Below are 19,244 nucleotides of genomic sequence, written 5' to 3'. Positions count from 1 at the left end.
GTAATAATAGCAAGAAGTTTGAAAGTAGAACAAAGCCCTAAATGTCTCAAACGCAAAGGACATGATGAAGTTTGCTGCTAAAGGGACAAATAGCAGTAAGTAGACAGAACAAGTTCATGCCCAAAATTGGTAAAGAATGGTGTGAATTTTATATGAGCATTTTATCAGACATCAAACAAAAATTACTTTTGTCAGTATAAGATCTAATTGATGTATTTGATAAATATGTCTCAACACATTTTAAAACTTATTGTATATAAAGCATGTAGTTAATAGTTGACCAGCTAGCTATTCTGAATAGCTAGCATTTTAACTATAAAAACATCTTTCTCAAACTTGCAGAAGGTAGAAATTTGGGGATTGAACACACACAAGATAATCAGTGCTTGGGTTGGATCAATAAGTAACTGGCACCTGCAGTTTGCTTTTAACAGTATCATTACTTTGAAGAATATATGTTCAATTCACTTTAAAGTCCCATTTTAGCCATTTTCATAATGAAATTATATCTCCCCTGGACTTTCACTGTGTTGGTTTAGGCTGAGCTTGCCTATTATAGATACCCTGTGTGAGTTTCCTTGGAGCTTAATTTTTCTGCTCTTCTTTAAAATCCCCAAGCTTTCATACATAGGAATCCAGCAGAGTAAAATATCTGAACATAGCTTCAGGTTATTCTAGTTGGTTTTACCTCAACAATAATTGATGGACAACAGTAAAATACATAAATTGAGAATGGTAAAGCAGAATGCTCATTTCTAGAAGGTACAACAAAAATAATCAAATGTTCTTGTTACCATTTATTTTTTAAAGATCTTTATTGGAGTATAATTGCTTTACAATGTTGTGTTAGTTTCTGCTGTATAACAAAGTGAATCAGCTATATGTATACATATATCCCCATATCCCCTCCCTCTTGTGTCTCCCTCCCACCCTCCTTATCCCACCCCTCTAGGTGGTCACAGAGCACCGAGCTGATCTCCCTGTGCAATGCAGCTGCTTCCCACTAGCTATCTATTTTACATTTGGTAGTGTATATATGTCAATACTACTCCCACTTCATCCCAGCTTACCCTTCCCCCTCCCTGTGTCCTCAAGTCCATTCTCTAAATCTGCTTCTTTATTTCTGTTCTGCCCCTAGGTTCATCAGAACAACTTTTTTTTTTTAGATTCCATACACATGTATTACCATGTGGTATTTGTTTATCCCTTTCGGATTTCAACACTCTGTATGACAGACTCTAGGTCCATCCACCTCACTACAAATAGATCAAATTCGTTCCTTTTTATGGCTGAGTAATATTCCATTTTATATATGTGCCACATATTCTTTATCCATTCATCTGTTGTTAGACACTTAGGTTGCTTCCATGTCCTGGCTATTGTAAATAGTGCTGCAATGATCATTGTGGTACATGTTGCTGCAATGAACATTGTGGTACCTGTGTCTTTTTGAATTATGGTTTTCTCAGGGTATATGCACAGTAGTGGGATTACTGGGTCATATGGTAGTTCTTTTCTAGATTTTTAAGGAACCTCCATACTGTTCTCCATAGTGGCTGTATCAACTTACATTCCCACCAACAGTGCAAGAGTGTTCCCTTTTCTCCACACCCTCTCCAGCATTTACTGTTTGTAGATTTTGTTGACGATGGCCATTCTGACCGGTGTGAGGTGACACCTCATTGTAGTTTTGACTTGCATTTCTCTAATGATTAATGATGTTCAGCATCCTTCCATGTGTTTGTTGGCAATCTGCATATTTTTTTAGAAAAATGTCTATTTAGGTCTTCTGCCCATTTTTGTATTGAGTTGTTTGTTTTTTTTGATATTGAGCTACACGAGCTGCTTGTATAGTTTGGAGATTAATCCTTTGTCAGTTGCTTTGTTTGCAAATATGCAAATATTTTCTCCCATTCTGAGGGTTGTCTTTCATCTTGTTTATGGTTTCCTTTGCTGTGCAAAAGATTTTATGTTTCATTAGGTTCCATTTGTTCATTTTTGTTTTTATTTCCATTATTCTGGGAGGTGGGTCAAAAAGAATCTTGCTGTGATTTATGTCATAGAGTGTTGTGCCTATGTTGTTCTCTAAGAGTTTTATAGTGTCTGGACTTACATTTAGGTCTTTAATCCATTTGGAGTTTATTTTTGTGTATGGTGTTAGGAAGTGTTCTAATTTCATTCTTTTACATGTAGCTGTCCCGTTTTTCCAGCACTACTTGTTGAAGAGGTTGTCTTTTCTCCATTGTATATTTTTGCCTCCTTTGTCAAAAATAAGATGACCATATGTGCGTGGGTTTATCTCTGGGCTTTCTATCCTGTTCCATTGATCTATATTTCTGTTTTTGTGCCAATACCATACTGTCTTGATTACTGTAACTTTGTAGTATAGCCTGAACTCAGGGAGCCTGATTCCTCCAGCTCCACTTTTTTCCCTCAAGATTGCTTTGGCCATTCGGGGTATTTTGTGTTTCCATAGAAACTGTGAATTTTTTTGTTATAGTTCTGAGAAAAATGCCATTAGTAGTTTGATAGGAATTGCATTGAATCTGTAGACTGCTTTGGGTACTATAGTCATTTTCACAATGTTGATTCTTCCAATCCAAGAACGTGGTATATCTTTCCATCTGTTTGTATAGTCTTTGATTTTTTTCATCAGAGTCTTACAGTTTTCTGCATACAGGTCTTTTGTCTCCTTAGGAAGGTTTATTCCAGGGCATTTTATTCCTTTTGTTGCATTGGTAAATGGGAGTGTTTCTTAATTTCTCTTTCAGATTTTTCATCATTAGTGTATAGGAATGCAAGAGATTTCTGTCCATTGATTTTGTATCCTGTTACTTTACCAAATTCACTGATTAGCTCTAGTAGTTTTCTGGTAGCATCTTTAGGATTCCTTAAGTATAGTATCATGTCATCTGCAAACACTGACAGTTTTACTTCTTTTCTGATTTGGATTCCTTTTATTTCTTTTTCTTCTATGATTACCGTGGCTAAGACTTTCAAAACTATGTTGAATAATAGTGGTGAGAGTGAACAACCTTGTCTTGTTTCTGATCTTAGAGAAAATGGTTTCAGTTTTTCACTACTGAGAATGATGTTGGCTGTGGGTTTGTCATATATGGCCTTTATTATGTTGAGGTAGGTTCCATCTATTCCTACTATCTGGGGATTTTTTTTACAGTAAATTGGCATTGAATTTTGTCAAAAGCTTCTTCTGAATCTATTGAGATTATCATATGGTTTTTATTCTTCATTTTGCTAATATGGTGTATCACATTGATTGATTTGTGTATATTGAAGAATCCTTGCATTCCTGGGATAAACCCCACTTGATCATGGTGTATGACCCTTTTAACGTGCTGTTGGATTCTGTTTACTAGTATTTTGTTGAGGATTTTTGCATCTATATTCATCAGTGATATTGGCCTGTAGTTTTCTTTTTTGTGTGACATCTTTGTCTGGTTAGGGTATCAGGGCCATAGTGGCCTTGTAGAATGAGTTTGGGAGTGTTCCTCCCAATGCTATATTTTGGAAGAGTTTGAGAAGGATAGGTGTTAGGTCTTCTCTAAATGTTTGGTAGAATTCACCTGTGAAGCCATCTGGTCCTGGCCTTTTGTTTGTTGGAAGATTTTTAATCACAGTTTCAGTTTCAGTGCTTGTGATTCATCTGTTTATATTTTTTATTTCTTCCTGGTTCAGTCTTCCTGAAATTCAGACAAATTTTCTAAGAATTTGTCCATTTCTTCCAGGTTGTCCATTTTATTGGCATATAGTTGCTTGTAGTAATCTCTCATAATCCTCTGTAATTCTACAGTGTCAGTTGTTACTTTTCCTTTTTCATTTCTAATTCTGTTGATTTGAGTCTTCTCCCTTTTTTTCTTGATGAGTCTGGCTAATGGTTTATCAATTTTGTTTATCTTCTCAAAGGACCAGCTTTTAGTTTTATTGATCTTTGCAATTGTTTCCTTCATTTCTTTTTCATTTATTTCTGCTTTGATATTTATGATTTTTTTCCTTCTACTAACTTTGGGTCTATTTTGTTCCTCTTCTCTAGTTCTTTTAGGTATAAGGTTTTAGGTGTAAAGTGTAACTGCTTTTGCTGAATCCCATAGGTTTGGGATCATCGTGTTCTCATTGTCATTTGTCTGTAGGTATTTTCTGATTTCCTCTTTGATTTTTTCAGTGATCTCTTGGTTATTTAGTAGTGTATTTTTAAGCCTCCATGTGTTTGTGGGGTTTTTTTGAATTTTTGAACATGTGTTTGTATTTTTTACATTTTTTTCCTGTAATTGATATCTAGTCTCATAGCATTGTGGTTGGAAATGATGCTTGATAAGATTTCAATTTTCTTAAATTTACCAAGGCTTCATTTGTGACCCAAGATATGATCTATCCTTGAAAATATTCCATGAGTTCTTGATAAGAAAGTGTATTCTGTTGTTTTTGGATGGAATGTCCAAAAATATCAATTAAGTCCATATTGTGTAATGTGTTGTTTAAAGCTTGTGTTTCCTTATTTATTTTCATTTTGGATGATCTGTCTATTGGTGAATGTGGGGTGTTAAAGTCCCCGACTATTATTGTGTTACTGTCTATTTCCCCTTTTATGGCTGTTAACATTTGCCTTATGTATTGATTTGCTCCTATGTTGGGTGCATAAATATTTACAATTGTTCTATCTTCTTCTTGGATTGATCCCTTGATCATTATGTAGTGTCCTTCTTTTTCTCTTGTAATAGTCTTTATTTTAAAGTCTATTTTGTCTGAGATGAGAATTGCTACTCCAGCTTTCATTTGATTTCCATTTGCATGGAATATCTTTTTCCACCCCCTCACTTTCAGTCTGAATGTGTTCCTCGGTCTAAAGTGGGTCTTTTGTAGACAGCATATATATGGGACTTGTTTTTGTATCCTCCGCCAGTCTGTGTCTTTTGGTTGGAGCATTTAATCCATTTACATTTAAGGTAATTATTGATATGTATGTTTCTATTATCATTTTCTTAATTGTTTGGGGTTTGTTATTCTATGTCTTTTCCTTCTATTGTGTTTCCTGCCTAGAGAAGTTCTTTTAGCATTTGTGGTAAAGCTGGTTTGGTGGTGCTGAATTCTCTTAACTTTTGCTTGTCTGTTAAGGTTTTAATTTCTCCTTTGAATCTAAATGAGATGCTTGCTGGGTAGAGTAATCTTGTTTGTAGCTTTTTCCCTTTCATCACTTTAAAAATGTCCTGCCACTCCCTTCTGGCTCACAGAGTTTTGCTCAAAGATCAGCTGTTAAACTTTTGAGGATTCCTTTGTATTTTATTTGTTGCTTTTCCCTTGCTGCATTTAATGCTTTTTCTTTGTATTCAATTTTTGATAGTATGATTTATATGTGTCTTGGTGTTTTTCTCCTTGGATTTATCCTGTATGTGACTCTCTGCACTTCCTGGAATTGATTATTTCCTTTCCCATGCTAGGGAAGTTTTCAACTATAATCTCTTCAAATATTTTCTCAGAACATTTCTTTTTCTCTTCATCTTCTGGGACCCCTATTATTTGAATGTTAGTGCATTTAATGTTGTCCCACAGGTCTCTGAGACTGTCCTCAATTCTTTTCATTCTTTATTCTTTATTCTACTCTGCGGTAGTTATTTCCAGTAATTTATCTTCCAGGTCACTTATCCATTCTTCTGCTTCAGTTTTTCTGTTATGATTCCTTCCAGAATATTTTTAGTTTCACTTATTGTGTTGTTCATCATTGTTTGTTTGCTCTTTAGTTCTTCTAGGTCCTTGTTAAATGTTTCTTGTATTTTCTCCATTCTTTTTCTGAGATTTTGGATCATCTTTACTATCATTATTCTGAATTCTTTTTCAGGTAGACTGCCTATTCCCTCTTCATTTGTTTGGTCTGGTGGGTTTTTACCTTGCTCCTTCATCTGTTACATATTTCTCTGTCTTCCCATTTTGTTTAACTTATTGTGTTTGGGGTCTCCTTTTCACAGGCTGCTGGTTCATAGTTCCTGTTGTTTATGGTGTCTGCCCCACATGAGTGAGTTTTGTTCAACAGCTTGTGTAGGCTTCCTGGTGGAGGGGGCTGGTACCTCTTTTCTCATGGGTAGGGCTGGATCTTGTCTTTCTGGTGGGCTGGGCTATGTCTGGCAGTGTGTTTTGGGGTGTCTGTGAACTTAGTATGATTTTAGGTAGCCTCTCTGTTAATGGGTAGGATTCTGTTCCTGTCTTGCTAGTTTATTTGAGGCATGCATCACTGGAGCTTACTGGCTGTTGGGTGGAGCTGGGTGTTTGTGTTGGGATGGAGATCTCTGGGAGAGCTCTCGCCAATTGATATTATGTGGACCCGAGAGGTCTCTGGTGGTAATGTACTGAACTAGGCTCTCCCACCTTGGGGGCTCAGGCCTGATACCAGGCCAGTGTACCACAACCCTGTCAGCCACATGGCTCAGAAGACAATGGAGAAAAAAAGAAAGAAACAAACAAACAAACAAATAAATAAATAAAATGAAAATAAAAATTAAAAATGTATTAAAATAAAATATAATAATAATAAAAAGGAGAGAGCACCAAACCAATAAACAAATTCACCAATGATAACAAGTTTTAAAAACTAAACTAAGATAAACATAAAAATCAGATACTGATCAGTCACAGACATCAAACAAGAAGTCTACAGTTGCTCCCCAAGTCCACCGCCTCAATTTTGGGATGATTCATTGTTTATTCAGGTATTCCACAGATTCAGGGTACATCCAGTTGATTGTGGGGATTTAATCTGCTGCTTCTGAGTCTGCAAGAGAAATTTCCCTTTCTCTTCTTTGTTCACACAGCTCCTGGAGTTCAGTTTTGCTTTTGGCCCTACCTCTGCATGTCGGTCGCCCTTAGGCATCTGTTCCCCTCCCAGACAGGAGAGAGTTAAAGCAGCGGCTGATTAGGGCACTCTTGTTCATTCAGGCCGGCATTGGGAAGGGTACGGTAGTCATAACTGGAATGCGGGGTGAGCCTGTGACAGCAGTGGCCAGCGTGACATTGCAACAGCCTGAGGCATGCTGTGTGTTCTCCCAGGGAAGTAGTCCTTGGATCATGGGACCCTGGCAGTTGTGGGCTGCACAGGCTCCTGGGAGGTGTGTGGATAGTGACCTGTGCTTGCATACAGGATTCTTGGTGGCAGAAGCAGCAGCAGTGTTAGCGTTTCATGCCCATCTCTGGGGTCCAACCCGATAGCCATGGCTCATGCCTGTCTCCGGAGCTCGCTTAGGCAGTGCTCTGCCTTCTATGGGCACACAGGGAAGGAATCCCCTCTCCTCGCGCACCTCGAAACAATGGTGTCTTGCCTGTTCGGCACATCCAGACGTTTTCCTGGACTCCCTCCCGGCTAGCTGTGGCGCAACAGCCCCCTCAGACTTTCTTCATGCAGCCAACCTCAGTCCTCTCCCTGGGGTCTGACCTACGAGGCCTGAGCCTCAGCTCCCAACCCCTTCCCAGCCCAGCAGGCGAACAGACAATCCTCTCAGGCTGGTGAGAGCTGGTTGGCACTGATCCTCTGGGCGGGACTCTCTCCACTTTGCCCTCTGCACCCCTGTTCTTGTGCTGTCCTCCGTGGCTCAGAAGCTTTCCCCCCACCCAGCCCCCATCTCCACCAGTGAAGGAGCTTCCTAGTGTGTGGAAACTTTTCCTTCTTCACAGCTCCCTCCAGAGGTGCAGTTCCATCCCTATTCTTTTGTCTCTGTTTTTTCTTTTTTCTTTTGCCCTACCCAGGTATGTGGGGATTTTCTTGCCCTTTGGGAAGTCTGAGGTCTTCTGTCAGCATTCAATAAGTGTTCTATAGGAGTTGTTCCACATGTAGATGTATTTTTGATGTATTTTTGGGGAGGAAGGTGATCTCTATGTCTTACTCCTCTGCCATTTTGAAGGTCCCCCCTTTTGTTATCATTTTTGTTATCATGCATGTCAGTGAAACTTTTCATGGTAGGGACCTAGAAAGGAGTAATGTTGCAGTGAGCTTTGACGGAAAACTTTAAGTAAAGTCATACATCTCAAGCAATATTCAAGTTTACATTGAATTTCCTACAATAGTAGTTTTAGTTACTCATTGTATTGCAAAGCTAAAATAACCTGTGATACATCATTATCCATCTGTTGCACATTCTGTAATAATATATATATATAGCAGTGATATATTATCTATCTTAGTTAATTTGAGCTGCTATAACAAATCTACCATAGACAGAATGGCTTAAACCACAGACTTATTTCTAACAGTTCTGGAGACTGGGAAGTCCAAGATCAAGGTGCCAGCAGATTCAGTGTCTGGTGAGGACTAGCTTCTTGGTTCAAAGCCAGCAGTCTTCTGGGTCCTCACATGGCAAAGAAAGTGAGCTATCTCTCTGGTCTTTTCTTATAAGGGTACTAATCCCATTCATGAGGGTTCTTCCCTCACGACCAAATTTTTGTGGGAATTAAAAGGGATATGTTTACAAAAAGCATTTGATGGGACCTGTCACATAGTTCTGACTCAATTGATGTTGTTATGGAATTCATGTGTTGAAATTCTAACCCCCAATCTGATGAGATTTAGAGGTGGGGCACATACAATAGAATTCATCCATAAAAAGGCATAATCCTGTTGCATGAACCTGGAAAATATTCTAAATGGAAGAAGGCAGAAACCAAATATCACATACTGATGGTTCCATTTGTGTAACATATCCAGAAAAGTAAATCTATAGATACATAAAGTAAATTAGTGGTTTCTATAGGGTGGAGAGAGGGACAAATGGGGAGTGATTGCTTAGTGGGTATAGGGTTTCCTTTTGGGGTGCTGAAATGTTTTGGAACTAGACAGAGGTGATGATTCCACAATGTTGTAAATGTACTAGATGCCACTGAATGTCCACTTTAAAATACATTTTATATTCTGTGAAATTTACCTTAATAAAGAAATATTAAACAACAAAAAAAATACCACCTGTTGGGATTCATAAGCACAAGTCAGGCCCAATATGGGCTTGCTTTCTGAATTTACATCATCCCCTTATTGGTAGTGCCTACTGAAGGATGGCATAAGGAAATGCTAATATTTTCTGGAGGAATACATTCTTAACCTAGAACTCAGAACAGTGTCACAGAAAGAGTTTAATCAAGCCTGAACTCACAACAATAACAACAGCAGCAAACAAAAAACAACAGAAAATAAAGCACCAAGACAAAGAAATAACATAAACAACAGAGCAGAATCAGATCCATAACAACCTCAGATATTGGAATTATTGAATTTACAATATAAAAATTAACAATGTTCAATATGTTTAAACTAAAGAAAAAATATCACCCAACACGTGAATAAAGAATAAGAGACTATGAAATTGATCAAGCAGGTATGATAAAAAAGAATTTCTAGAAGTGAAAAATATAATTATTGCAATTGAAAACAATGTAAAGTTTTAACAGCATAGCAGACACAGTTGAAGAGGTAATTTACAATTGGAAAGTAGAGCAGAAGAAATGACTCTAAATGCAACATGGTTCAAGATTTGAAAAATGTGAAATGGAGGTTAAAGGGTATTAGAGTAAAGTTAGAAGGCCAAGCTTGTACCCAGTCAGAATTTTACAAGAGTATAGAGAATGGAGAAAGGTCAGTATAGAAAGAAATAATGGCTGGAAAATTTCCAATATTGTTGACAATCTCTCACTAAAGAGTATTCTAAAGGATGTATTTCAGAAAAAAGGAAAATATACTAGAAGGAAAATATTTGTGATTTCTTTTTAAAAGCCAAATAATGTAAAAATTAGTGTACACATTATTCAAACCAGAAAACTGAGGTTCAGAGTACTTCCCAAAATCTACAATAAGTAAGTGAGAGAGTCACTCTTAATATCCTGGTTTGTAGGACTCAAAGCCTGTATTCTCTAGCACTATATATTTAATTGTGGCCCAGCTGTATTAGTCTGCTCAAGCTGCCATAACAAAAATACCATAGACTGGGTGTCATTAAACAACAGAAATTAATTTTCTCACAGTTCTGGAAGCTGGGAAGTCCAAGATCAAGGTGCTGGCTGATTCAGTTTCTGGTGATAACTCTCTTTCTGGCTTGTAGACAGCCACGTTCTCACTGTGTCCTCACAAGGAAGAAAGAGAAATTTCTCTCTCTCTTTTCCTCTTTTTATAAGGCCACAGTCCTATCAGATTAGGGCCCCATCCTTGTGACCCCCATCTAACCTAAATTATCTCCTAAATATCCTATCTTTGGATATAGTCACATTGAGGTTAAGGATTTCAACATATGAATTGGGGGTGTGGGAGAGCATAATTCAGTCTATAGTACAAGCCTTCCATATAGTAGTTTTCTCTAAATTCCTGAAAGTTCTTTATAGACCCTATGATGAATCCACTGTATTCCTGAAATAGTTAAAGGGAAAGTTTGGTGCTAGTTACTCCTTACTCCGTACTACAAATTCATTTTGCACCCATTTTCTCTCTGCTGTGTGCCTCAGGTTAACCTCTGCAGCAGCTCTCTTTGCTGGCAGATTACTGATTTATTTCAGCCCGTAGGATGCATTGGCAAAAGATCAATAGATTGGAGGAGAGAAAAGCCAGTTTATTTCTTCCCTGCCCCTCCTCTGCTTTAGTATCACATTTTGGGCAACTGCTGTGTTCCTCCAAAACTACAGCTCTAATTGGGTGGTTCTTCCTCCATGGTTGTAGTTCTCACTGGGTTCTGCTAACACCATTTCTTCTCCTTGTCCTTTCAGCCTAAGAAGTAGTAATGTTGCTAACCCCTGTGTGACTCACTAGCCCTTATTTTTCCTGAAACCCTGCCTACAACTTTGTAAGGATCCTGTCATTAATGTCTCTTCATTTAAGCCCTATGCAGAGTGAATTCTATATCTTGCTAGGACCCAGGACCCCACCATCCTTGCTTAAAGATTGTTTTCAATTTAAAGATCAGAGAACAAGGGACTTGCATGCCATTCCACTTCTGTATTTGGCATAAAAAGTATGTGCATAGACATCCATTGCATTTAAAAGGGAAAGCTGAAAATGGATAAGGGGAAATGCTAGGAGTGAAAGGGCCCTTGCAGACCTGCATAAAGAAAATGTCCCAGACACCTTCAGAAAATCCTCACTTGCCAAAAGGCCGCTCCCAAGGGAACCATACAGCCAAAAAAAAAAAATGCCCCTTTGTCTTCTTATGAATAAATTGAACATCATTACCCAAGTATTGTCCATTTCTCTAATGGAAGGGTTACAAGAGAAGATCATTCATTTTCTTTATGACTCATTTTTTTCACTTTTTCACCTTTGGATTGAGAATAAGAATTTTTCAGTATTTTAGTTTAAAATAGGTCATTCCCCTCTCACTTTGTTAGAGAAGTCTTACTTCCTTAAATTGGGTGACTGGGTGTATTCAGGGAGTTTCTCTAAGTGATGTAGCTGAGTTTTGAGATCAATGTCACTCTCAGTGTTGGAAATGCGTGGTGGAAATCTGTTGGGATTGCTTGGTAAATGCAGAGGTAGGTCACAAAAGTCAAAAACAGCAGGTTGGAAAGAAGACTAGGAATAGCCCTCAGCAGAAAAGCCATACAAGTGGACAGTGGACAGGTGCAAGTAGGTTCAGATGCTGTGAAATAAAGGTCAAGGAAGGAGATCTAAAGAGGGGAACGAAAGGAAAGGGCAGGAAATTCTCTGTGGTGGCAGGTCTCATTGTTAAGACTGAGAACAGTTTGGGAGACAGTCCTTTTTTCACACAGTAGAAGAATTCAATAAGATAAAAATGAGACCGGCTCTGAAACTTCTAAGTTCATTGAAAATCTGAAAATAAACGTATACTATTCATATAATATATAGACATTATACCCTTAAATTCCCCAGTGCTGCCTTAGTTATGCCCCCAAGTCATCAGTGTGTGACACTGCATGAGGTCAAGGCAGGAGAGGGCAATGAGTCAGGGAGGGAGGAAATTGCTTTTCACTGAGATAAAGGCCTTGTCCTCTTGGTCCCCAGGGTAGTGGCGACCCAGGAGGGAAGCCAAATCTAATAGCAGGTAGTGTCACTGGGACGTCCAGGGTAGAGTGTTCTAACCCTCTATTAAACACCTTGAATATTGGAAACATGACTTCATGACTTTGTATTCCTAATGCCCAGAACTGCCTTTGCCCTCTAATAGGTAAACAATAAAGGTTGACTGAGTGCTAAAACATTCCCATGCCTGACTTCTTCTGTCCTTTCATCCCCCAGACTCATCTTAGAATTGATGGACTTAAGGAGCCTGGGCCTTGCCTGGACCGCCCACCTCTCCTGTGCCACTCCAGCCACTCTGTGGCAGTGTGTGGTCGCTCAAGTTTAGCTGAAAGGCTAGATAAGGAGGAGGATAGGGCAACCTCTTCACCCAGAGTTTGGCCTGAGGAAAGACTTCAAAACTTGGCCCTGCAATGCTTTAACAGTATTAAACTCAGATGGAAGCTTTTCATAACGCGAAATCTGCAGCTGCTGTCTGTGTGTAGGGCTAACCAGCCAGATACACCCGAAAGCAGGAGCTTGCCTTGCTCTCTTCCTCTGCCACAGAATGATGATCCGGGGATAACAAAGGGAAATACTCGGGAATGTCAAGTCAAACAAATTGTAGCTCTCTCTGCTGCCTTCTCTGACCTTGTTCTGGGGTAAGTCACACCTGCAGGAGGGACGTTCAGGATAAGCGTGTTTGTCATTTGAGGCTTCTATCTGCTCCAAAAGGAACTCTAAATCTTCCTTATGGAGGCACTGACATCTAGTTTGGCACATTTTCAGATGCTAGAAAAAGAACCATGACTTGACAAAAAAAATACGTCAAGTTAATATAGAGCAGAAGAATCAACTATTTCAAGGCATTTAGAGAATAATTTGCACATAAGTGTGCAAATACACAAGTTTTCAGGTATTGGGATTTCTCTTTTTTTTTTTTCCTATCATCATTGAGTACAATATACATAAAGTAAGATAAGTGTGACTTTTCCAAGCCTTCTAAAATCAAGTGAGATTTCTTTTTCCTTTGCAATATTCAGGGATTTTGGTTTGTTTGCTTGTTTTTTTGCCAAGTGTGGTTTTTGTTTCCAAGTTCAAGAGCATCATATAAACTTCATTGTGTCTGAAGATGAGGGGATAGTTTTTCAGAGAAGCTATAGTATCCAGTTTAGAGTAGATATTAATCTTAAGTTTGGCACATGTTCTTCTGATGAGCTTCCCTGTGTGTGTTCCAAGTTTCAATTAAATCCCTTATGGGGCACCAAACCCATTTGCTGATTTGGTGGAGATGTTATACTCTCGTGTGACAAAATAACTCAGAGGTGCTTACAACTTAAAATGTAAGGGATCAAGAAAGACTGAGGGGATACAAAACATTTTCCAAAATGGCCGTGCAGTTTGGTATTTGTTGATATACTTGTTGAATATTTTCCTTTTTCTTTTTTCCAAGAGGGGCATCTAATTCTACACTCTTACTTTTTACTTTGATGTTCACCAGCTTCTACATCCTGTAACTTCTATGGTCCTGACATTTTAAGGCAATATTTGATCCCTCCAAGTCTTTTGTTGTTGTTGTTGTTGTTGTTGTTGTTGTTGTTGTTTTTTGCGGTACGCGGGCCTTTCACTGCTGTGGCCTCTCCCGTTGCGGAGCACAGGCTCCGGACATGCAGGCTCAGCGGCCATGGCTCACGGGCCCAGCCGCTCCGCGGCATGTGGGATCTTCCCGGACCAGGGCACGAACCCGTGTCGCTTGCATCGGCAGGCAGACTCTCAACAACTGCGCCACCAGGGAAGCCCCCTCCAAGTCTTTGATTATCATTTTATTTGTCCCCAGACTAGCTCCTCCCTCATTCTACCTTTAAAGATAAAAGACTGTCCCATGAATGAAATTAGAAGGGGAAAGTTCATCTTTGTAGTTCCAGCAATGGAATACCTCCTACATTTGTTACTGCCCGAGTATCAGTTGAGAACAGATTTTTTTAAAAGCCTTGTGTCAGAAACATTAATATGTCATGCCCAAATCATATGGAGTCTCTTGAACTCTAAGGGGAAAAAAAGACAACCTGCTTTTAGACCTTCTGCTTTCCTTATTAACTTTGACCTTAGCTATTTCTCAATCAGCTGCTTACATATCCATTTCATACGCTGGAGGTGTAGAAAATTTCGTAAGAAAAGCAACCAGCATAAAAATGACTTTTTAAAGAAAGTTCAGCCACCTCTGTATAGATTGAATATGACATGTTCAAGTCCCTGACTTCATTTATTAAATGCACTTTCCTGATGTTTTCCTGATGTGTTAAATAACTCTTTCTCCTAAGTGCAGAGGGTTTGGGTAGCTCTCCCCACCCCCTCCCTTCTCATCTCCACGATTTAGGGTGTTCACTGACAGTCCTCATACATCTAAGGTCCATTAAGTAGGAAGGTAGTTTTACCTCTGGGTGAGTCCTGAAGTAATCCTGGGGTGAGTATTATTGTTTGGCAGTCTCCCTGGGAGTTTATAAAGGAACAAACAAGAAAAGAATCATCTGGAATATAGAATCAAGGCAGAGTTTTCCCTTGCTTTTGAAATAGTCTTTACAGTTTTCCTTCTATGGGAACTTTTATCTTTATTATTTTTATTTTATAAATACACAATGTTCTCCCTTTTAAGAACACGTAGAATTGGAACAAAGGTGATTAAGAAGGTGGCGCAGATGTTTCAGAAACAGTTGGGAAAAAAAAGTGGAGCTGCCCAAGTCATAAACTGGGGCCACTTGTTGGAAGCCTGAGGATGGAAAAGTACATCTTGCATTTAAAACATAGTCTTGTGCCTGTGAATCAGTAAAGGATGTTTATAGACGAGGAATGTTCTAATGTTGTCTGGAAACAGCTGCTAATGCTGGATCAGTATCAGGTGTATGTGTGTGTTTATAAAATAGACCCACATATCCACAGGAAACTGAAGCAGCTAGTAGGGAGCAACCATAAGTTAAGTAGCTGAATAATTCAAGGTACCTGTTTTCTCTGAATTTCTTTCAGAAATTAAAATGGAAAGTTTCCATTTTTAAAATGGAAATCATTATTTTGAAACAGGGATTGATACTCAGATAGATAAGGACTTTTTCCTGCAAGTGTTTTGCACAAATTCCTTTAAAATGGAGTTGCAAGTGTGTCGGTCTTTTTTCTTTCCTTTGAATGGCTTTTATTACTAGATCAAGAACTTCTAACTGTCAAGCTCAGTAAAATGTGAAATCATTCGTATCTTCCAGTCCTTTAACAGGCTGAGTCTTCTGACACCTTTTAGTTAAGAGAATAATAATAGTTCTTAAAAATGTGAAAATACTGATTACTGATTGCTACCTGTCTTCAGGCCTAGTTCTAATACATTGTCACCATGAAAGAGCTCCGATGAAATCTAAATTTGGTGTTAGAAGTCCATTGCTGTATTAATCTTTTGAAATAAAAATGTCATGGTTATGATTCTTTGGAAACTGCTGCACTTAACTTCCAAACTGTTGCTTTTAAAAGGCTGATTCGGGGTTGGGTAAATTAATGTCAATGTCCTATAAAACTGTCAGCTAAAAAAAAATGTCAGCAGAGACATTTTTTCTGGCCGATGTCAGCACAAAAGGGTGCCTCAGTTGTTTTCATCTCACAACAGCTGCATGCTTTCATTGACATTTGGTGACCTTTCTTTGTGCACCCGGCTTAACCTCTTAGGTTATTTCCTGGCCTCCCTTCTGTGACCTTTGACCGAGGCCGACCTTTAGCTGGAGAATGTGACATTTTGTTCTCCTCTAGCTGACATGTGATGCTCTCATTATTCAAAGGTATGTGAAAATAATGACCCCTAGTGACCTTTGAGTTTCCTTTCATTTATTGGTTGTTTTTGGTGCTTGTTTGGCATGTACTGGCCTAGGTGAAGGGGGGTGAGTAGGGACTGGGCTAAGATAAGATGGCCAGTATCTCTCTTTATGCTGTTTCTAATCCCTTTCCTGCAGACAAGCCACTGTACTATATACGACTAAGCCTTAGTATTTTCTGTTCATTGATTTGGGGGTGATTTTGGCCTTTGAACACTAGGTCTTTCTGAAATTTAAGACATTTGGTACAGAGAGTGAAGCTACTTGTTTGTTTCTATCTTCTTCCAACTAATGACATTTCTGTAGATAATAATACCAAAGCTTTTATATTTAGAAAATGAATAAAACATATTGAAAGGTAACATGTGACAAAATAAACTGAAAAATTTGCCATTTATGTTTTATATAGAAAAGTTCTAGTTGGATCTTTGAAAGAGTTCCATTTCTAAATAAAAGTTTTGTATATTTTATCATATATTTTAATAAATCTTGATTATTCTTATAGATTTAATGTTATACTAATTTAAATATGCATATTTATTAGTATATGAATGTGAACAATGGGTACTGAGTGTGGAGAAGGAAAATAAATTTGAGCATTGATGAAATAATGGTCATAAATTGCTTAAGCTAGATTTGGAATTTCAGACTTGAGGGCATTTATGTGTAAGAATTTAGATATACTGACAATACTTTTTATCTCAAATATGCTACTAAATAATTTATGACATCTGATACCCACTTTTCAACAATACAATGTATATTTCCACTTTAAAAAATAACAAAGTAGATAATAATTATCCCTTTTATATAACATGTGTCTGCTTGTATTTTGCTCAAAGTCTCACCTCATATAATTACCTCTAGAATAGATCCAGCACCATAAAAGATTGCAGGTGAGAGTTTGGGTTGCTTGGCCAAAATTTAGCACGGCCATTAACTCTGAGCTTTCATAACTTTCCAAGGCAAGCTGTTGAGATGTTGATAATGAGTGACTTGAGGGTTATTATAAGTACAGTAAAAAATACATAGTCTTCAGCAAAAACACAGGGCCCTCTGACTATGCACATTCAGATAAAGAAAAGCTTGTCTCTCCCAAACTATCATGCCCTCCTAATTTCATTTCCATACACTTGAAGAAAAAAATAATTATACTATAGTGTACTATACTTTTGAGTATACTAAAAAAATAAGACCTTGAATGGCATGAGACTTTTTCCACTTGTGATTCAGTCCATTGTTTGAGCCTGAATTTAAGAAACATTGACACAGAGTATTACTTTCTTCCAAAGGACCTACCTTAAAACCATCCTCTCTCTTTCCTGTATTAATGGGATTAATTTCAAAAAGAATACAAGAGAGGTGAGTGCTTCAAAGATCATGGTTGTTTCAAAACTAAACATACTTGCCCATCAACCATCCTGATGCAGACTGGCATCTTCCTAGAGGAAACATTCTTTCAATCCTGCTTTGCAAAAGGGTGCCATAGGGTCTCTGCATTTAATAAATATTTGAATGGCTACCTTAAATAGAGACTTCTAGATGCATGGAGGTAAAATATAAATTAGACATGGTTATGATCTTCAAGGAAGATGCAAACTGGTAGAAGAGAAAAAACAGTAGAGCACACTGAAATCTCTGAGTGCTATAAGAAATAAAGTTCTACAGGAGTTCTACAAAAAATAAAAAGTAAAAACACCCTTCAATCAATTGTGTTTTGCCTGTTTTAAGCTCTCTTCAAAGAATTCGAAAATTTCATTCACAGGTAAAATTTTGGTTTGTCTGTAAAATTCATTTCTCATGCCACTGACTTTTGCCTAATTAGTACATTTTGCTTTGTCATCCACCAATCAACTAAGCAAGCTTTACAAATAATTAGATTTAGATCCATCATCTCCTGTGGGCTAAAAGTTGGACCTAATGCCAAAGCCAGAACTCCTACTTCTCAAACAACAACAACACATGTTTAAACTCCTAAGTTAGAGTTTCCTGGCTGCAAAGTCAACTAGAGGGGCAGAAATTAAACTGTGAGATTAAGCTCACTGAATTAATGTGACCAAGAAATGGAAAGGGAGAGAAATGTAGGGTACCTCCAGAATGGCTACATGTTTACTCATGAGTTTCAGCCCTCACCATATTCAGTATTTTCGTAGCAAATTTTTGTTTTCATTTCTTCTGCGTCCTACTGCCAACTTAAACAATCTTTTACCTTTTTTTAACCAATGATATGTTTCATAGATTTAGAAGAAAGCCATGAAAATTACTTTGAGAATGTATCTTGTGATTTGCACTGTGCAAATATGATCATCTCCTAGAGGTTTAACTGCTACTTTGTTTCTATTCAAATAGATTTAACACAATAAAGGACCAAGTTAAAAACATTTCATAGGTCCTGTATTGAACTGAAGCACTGATTAATACACAGAGTGTATGCAGAGTAGAACTGTTGCCAGGATAAAAATATTCAGTGAAAGGAAGCTACTACAGAAAACAAACAAACAAACAAAAGCAAAGAAGTGCCCGATATGTTGATAATTACATACATTACGTTATAAGGATATCTTTATTCTGTTATTTTGTAGGGGTTTATAAAGAAATGATTAAATTTACTTTAAAGATGTTTTGGTTTCCCTGATTTGGAAATACTCGATGCATTAATCTCCTTTATTCATTTGTTATTTATTTTTGGAAACCTGTTTTTGCACTTAGCTCATTTTGTTCTCTGTAAAGATTCTAACTTGTCAGGCATTTAATCACCATTAAAGACAAATGTTTTCACTTGTTCAAAAAGAGTTTTCACCTAATAATGAAATATGACTTGCTATACAAGTGTCACCCTTCATGGACAAAATGGTTTAAAGTGATAATGGGTGACCAAGTTATAAATATTTAAAAATTGTGTCTGGCAGGAGACATAAGTTTCTCTCTCCAAACCCCAGTAACCCAAAACTGAAGAGAGCCAAGGTCTGTTTCCTGCTTTGTGATACTGCCTTATTGTTATTTAGATGTCTTTAACCACAAAGGCCCCAGGCTTCCATGTGGTAGATTCCTAAGGAGCCATAAATCTACCTCCTTGGTCAAGTACAGTTTTTCAGCATCTGCTTTCTTAAGCACCAGAAATGTGCACGCAAGTAATAGAAGAATTACTCTTGCCTGACTAACCCTAACCAGGTTAATGTCGGGGTCTTTTGGTACCTAAGCTCTCAAACTCGGCCATGATTTCTGTACTATTGGAACTACTATAAATTCCAAAAGTCAACACTCCAAATGGGGAAATGGAGACTATAATAGCAAAATGAAGTAACGCATTTTTAGTTTTATACAGTTAAAAACAACAACAAAAAACTAATATCCTATGGGTTGTCTGATTATATACGATAAAACCATTTTTCCTATAGTGCTTTATGCAATTA

Source organism: Orcinus orca, chromosome 5 (assembly GCF_937001465.1).
Source record: "Orcinus orca chromosome 5, mOrcOrc1.1, whole genome shotgun sequence".
Classification (NCBI taxonomy): Eukaryota; Metazoa; Chordata; class Mammalia; order Artiodactyla; family Delphinidae; genus Orcinus; species Orcinus orca.
Note: the sequence above shows the minus strand (reverse complement) of the source record.